Consider the following 6,082-nt stretch of genomic DNA (forward strand, 5'->3'; position numbering starts at 1 on the left):
GAGCCTCTTTGAAATAATCTTATAGTCAGTTTACATATAAATCAATGAAGGGGGGGAGGGGTCCGGTTGTAAAGCCATGACACAATGCTTAGTCATACCTGTCCTACACCACTTCTTAAAATTCAAGGTTATACTTTTATGCATGCTCAAGGATTTCCTGTACAAACCTGTATAATACTATAGGGAACGGTATCCTGGGAGTTGGGTGTGCAGGCACTGGAACTCATGACAGATACAGTACACTACTACCATGAGTTATTGGCTGCAACCACTTCATCAACATCGTTCAAAACAAATGACACATACTGATGATTTCGAACATACCTGCAAATATTTTGTTGTGACAAACTATCCCCACAGCACATATTGCATGTGCCTAAATGGTGCAATTTGTTTCTACCAACATAAACGGTAATGGCACACTTAACCACTTAAATCCTATATACCGTACGTGATTGGCCGAGGTCTAGCAGGGGTGTATATGTGGTCCCCTCCTTTTTCTTTCTACCAAATCTCTTCACTGAAAATAGCAGATCTACAAGCGTTTCATTTCATATCACGCTTCAACGCTTTGTTGTAGATCAGCTATTTTCACAGAATACTGGATTTAAAAAAAATCTCACTGTAGTGTATTATGATGTACCCAGAATGTTTCACATGGTTAAAGCAAGTTCAAGTGCATGATGTTCTGTTTACTTGTTGTTGTACCTGTTCTACTATGTTATTTTGCCGTAATTGTATCGAGGGATATAAATGTTCTGTGTAGCTAATGTTTTTAATAACTTAAGTTCAAGAAAGTTTTATTCAAATCATAATTATATGTTCTGGCATGATAGGCTATGACGTGCCACAGTCCTTTTTAAAATTGACCTTGCAATAGTTACACACATGACATTTCCATGTTTACCTTAAGTCATTGAGTTGATCTGATGTACGTAGGAGGTTCAGCATCTTGCTCAACAGCACTTTGACAGGACACAACGCTTCAGGAGGTGAATGAGCCTGGGACATTTCTGTTACGAGACAGTCACTGACCACTGAGCTATCCCTGCATCATTACAGAGTCAGAGATCACCACGGCAATACTTTCTATTCCTCATATTTTATTGATAAAATTGATATCTACCACAAGATGATGTTATAGCAAACAGTGTAAGGACTACCTTTTGAGGACTGAAGCATACACATGACACACCACACAGTGACTACAGTTCACATTTTAAGACAACCAATTAGTGTGTCAAGTTAAAGGTAATTGTGTCCCAATGACAAAATTCATTCAAAAGATTAGACAAAGCTTTTCTCCAGGTCCTTAGCAGATATAGTTCGGAGAGCAGGTGAGGGGACGAAGAGAGGGCGGCGGAAGGGAGGGAGGGAGGGAGGAGGGGACAGGCTGGGTGGTACGGAGATGATGGACGGGGTGTCGGAGAGAGCACCATAACTGGGTTTCCCAACCTCTCCCATGCTGCCCATGAACCCAACAGAGCCGTGGAAAAACATGGGAGGATCCGTGGACTCAAGGGCGAAATCTGAAGAGAGAAAGAGAAAGACTGTAGAACACTAGGGAATAATGCTGACATTTTCTGAGGTTGCTTTTCTGCAAAAGTTGGCATATTGCTGTGATCAAGAGCTAATTGTTCAGTCTATTGGGAGTTTTTAGTTATTAGTGCTCTAGATAGGGGACCATGCCATTTATCTAAACAGTACAGTAAGCTGTTATGTTCTCTATAGTAGATTACCATACCAATGTGTGTTCTGCAGTGTCCAATACCTATACATGACTCCTGCAAAGTTGATATACTATAGAATGTTGCAGTTGTTCTGTGATAAATGTCACAACATGCCAACCTTGTTTGTTGAACCTCATACTTGTTATTCCAATCCACATTCATATTGCAGAGGTGTGACAGTGTTACCTGTGTCATCGTGAAGCTGGGTGTGCAGGTACTGGTGTTTGGTATAGAACTTGTTGTAGATGCAATAGACTGCAGCCATGACAAGTATCGTTCCCATGGCTGCAGCAATGAACACACCCACTTTCTCATTGGCTTTGGCTACATGGGCATCTGCAGAGGGACAGACATATGAGAAAAATGCAATTGTAACTGTTTCCACATACACATCTTTAAGCAAATAATAAAGGAGACTGAAGTCAATAAAGTTGAGCTGAAATTAAAGGTGCTTTTAACCGCTTTAGCACATATTTATCAAAACACGTTGTATTTTTCATATTTTATTTCTAAAATAAACCATGATTTCTTCCTGTAAAACAAAATATTATGTATGCTTATGTCAGCAAGTACCAGACAATTTCATCATGACGTCCACCCATCAGTCGATTCATGGGTGAGCTAAGATTCATTATGCTACATACAGGTGGTGCTATATATATTTACCGTAACGATCTCGTTCTACAGCTAAACAGTACACTAAAATATGTTACTGAAAACATTTGAGGGAAGAAATCATCTTGATTCATATTTGATCAGCTCTGCCTGGTTTGATAGTTTTTACTTTATAGTCTGAGATGACCTCCAGCCTGGCAATTGATAGTTTTTACTTTGTGTTTCTGTGTTTCTGGAGGTTCCTAAACTCAACCTCGCCCCCATCGCTGAGATTGCTCTCTGCTCAACGGTATGTCCCACCTTCCCATCCTGTTTGACATGGAAATACGTCACAACGGAAGTTATAATACCCACAAAGTCCCATTTCAGATGGACTTTAAAACCGATTGAAAATGAATAATGGCATTCAATTATAAACATCTTGAAAGTGGAGCATACCGGTGAAAGTCGCAGTAAGGGTCATACTGGATAGCTATAGTAGTATGTGGGACATTTTCATTTCCACTATGGAATTTCCCTTTACTGTGTAGACCAAACTTGTCTATCTCATAGCAAGAACACATTTTGTTTTTGCCACTCTAGACTTACATGTTTGCTTTGCATTCAGGGGAGTGGTTTCGTCTTTTCGGAGCAGGTCTCCTATGTGTGGTGAAGGAAGTAGGGAGGCTCCGGGTGCCGGGTGAGGGTTGACGCTTTGCTCAGACAGCGGGGTCATCTCTGAACAGCTCAGGGGAAGAACCAGCAGCAAGCACAGAGCTACCAGGCCAGCCATGTGGGCCTCTCTGCTACAGTCCACCTACTGTACTATAGGAACAATTAGTTTGCATTGTATGGTGTCTGTTCTTTTAGCTTTCTTTTGTTTAACTTTGCCAAGATAAAGGCACATTTCCATGTGTAGTGAGTCAATCAATTCCATTCTGATGTTATTGTTGAAATTAAATATAATTGAATGTGTTCTCATTTTGTATCAACATCAGAAGTTTACAGACTGTTCTTTTATACTTTGCATTACACAACGTCTACCATTAGCCCAGTTGCCACAACCAGGCCAATGCATGGCTTGCCCAATTAGCTGGCAAGACATCCTCCTGACACCAAAATTTCCACTGATTCTTCAAGCAAATCATTGGCCACAGAGAGACTTTTAAGTTTGAATATAGCATCAGCTGTAGTGGGCCCTGTGCACATCCACTAAATCAGACACAGTATAATTATTATGAAAAAGAAATACTGCAGTTCGCATTTAAAATGAATTTTGTCGTGTGTATTTACCTGATGCTGATGCCAGGGTGTCTTGGTTACATCTGCCGCATGTGTTCCTTTCTTATCTGCTTCCAATTAGCTCCTCCCATTGGGCCACATGTAGGTTGAACTGAAGCCGCATCCAAGACAACGACACCCCCTAGCCAATTGCGTCTCCAAAGAGATGCACACGACAGATTAGGAACACAGAAAATATGTTTCCGAGAACGGCAATGGAAATGATGTGTTTAGACTTATATCAGTCTTTTACAGTAGGCTACGGAAGAGAACATTTAAATCTGCTTTTATGAGGTGGATTATAGTTGTTTTTCAAGTTGATTATTCAGAAATCACAACAGGTGAACAAATGGTGATGTTTAATCCAACTCCTGACCTGGGCCCAAGAGTTCAAAACTTTGAATCCCTATCCAAGTGGAGCAGATTTGGATTTTGGGTAGTTCAAAACCAAAAAACAGGATTGGGATCACTTCATGTCTGTGATCATACAATCATCTCAGAAAACATGTCAATAAGAAATATAAGTTTGATTAATCGAATAATATCCAAAATCTATATCTAATCCACTTGGATAGTGATTAAAGGTTTTGAACTCTTGGGCTCTTGGGGACAACTAGTAATACATTGTACCAAACTGCACTCACCTGGTTGCACAGTTCTAAACAAATCCCTAAATGAACGTATAGAGTAGCGTGGGTGTCCTAGGAGAACAACTGCTTTAAAAGATGATGAGGGAAATATAATAAGAAAAACAGCTGGACACAAACACCAAATATAATTAATCAAAAAGATCTCCATATTGTATGGCTTAGTGTTGATCAAAATGATCAGTGGAACGTGCTTTAATGTGTGCAACAGAGCACTCTGTTGACACAAAGAAGTACTACAAATACCTCATGAAACCAATTTCTTCTTGAAAAGGCATTTAGGAGAATATTAAAAAGGAAATAAACTCCAAATTACCCCAGACATGTCTTCATACTAAGGCTGAGTTTACATGGCGAAACATTCACATACTTTTAGTTGCTTTAAACTAGTTGAAACTAAATTGCACTTGATTTGCATAGTGTAAAGGCAATGGCAACTTTGTGTAACTGTCAAGTTGCATGTAAATTATGTTTCATGCGATTTAAAACTGACTTGACTTAACTCTTGGGAATTGGCAATTCTTGGGAAACACTCAAATGGGAAGGCCCAGTGTTCCATTGCCATCTCAAGGACATTCAATAAAAAGACCCAAGGACTGCTAGATAAGAAATAAATACACAAAGTGTACTATGCTGTCAGCCAAAATATTGTGTTGAGAGCCAGCTGCCACAGCTTGGCAGATAAGTTACCTTGGCAGAGATGTACCCTTGATTACAATGGCCTGGGCAACCAGCCATCAGAAAAATGAAATTTCTGTGTTGACAGAGTAGTGGCTACAATACTCCTATACACAGTCAAATATGGAGCGTTAATTTAACTCTAAAAGTGTACAAATAGAGCAGTAAGATACACATAATAAAATCCTGATTTCAATCTGTAAAGACATCATTACATCATTACTAAAACAAAAAAGACAGTTTCAACAAGAGCAACAAGCTCAACAATATCAGCACCAGCCCAATTGTCAAGGAGCACTGGTTCTGCGGGTTGATATACAACTCCAGTGACGACCAAAGGACTTCCAGATGTGTGTAATCTCTAGTCCAAAAGGGGCCAGTCAGAGGATGTAACTCCCCTCCCATAAGAGCCAACAGTTTTGAACCTTACCCCACCATTGCATTTTCACACTCAGAACAGGGTCGACCAAGACAATAACACAAAGATTAACGCGTGTCCACCACTACAAACACAATGTGACAGAGATAACAGACAGCCATACAAGGCGAGCAGGTGTCCACCAACACAGAGTCAAAACAAAACTACTAGTGCCCGACACATGACTAACACTTCATCATTAATGAATGGCTTGCTTTGCTTGTGGAGGCTAACTGTTTACGCTTGAGAGCCAATCGCTAATGACATGACCCGTTTTTTACAATAGAAGCATTGCCTGTCTAACTTTGGGCTTGGAGAGGCCCCGTTAGGTCACTGGATTTGTGAGTCAGCATTTGGCAGGGTATTCTCATGGGTCGATGTTTCACCCTCACGACAAAGATGCTCTTGTTTGTCAGGTCAAACTCCCCTGCCAGGACAGCAGCTTCCTCAACTGGCTCAGTACCAGTGAGAGGACTTGACATGTCCTCGGAGACCTCAGGGTGACTTACGTACAACGCAAGCTACGAGCAGCAGCTTTGGGGTCATCTGCTGGGGCCGGATGCTCTGAACCTGCTAGGAGAAGCACATATTTATGTAGCAAGCCTTTAAGAATGATAGATTTGAACTCTCCCTTAACCAAAGACAGATAATAATATTGTGCAGCAATTACACATACCGTAGGTCATCTTCCACACAACTATCAGCCTGTTGCAAAGTAACAGAGACAAACTAAC

The sequence above is a fragment of the Gymnoscopelus microlampas genome (genome assembly GCF_963454915.1).
Source record: "Gymnoscopelus microlampas genome assembly, chromosome: 14".
Taxonomy (NCBI): domain Eukaryota; kingdom Metazoa; phylum Chordata; class Actinopteri; order Myctophiformes; family Myctophidae; genus Gymnoscopelus; species Gymnoscopelus microlampas.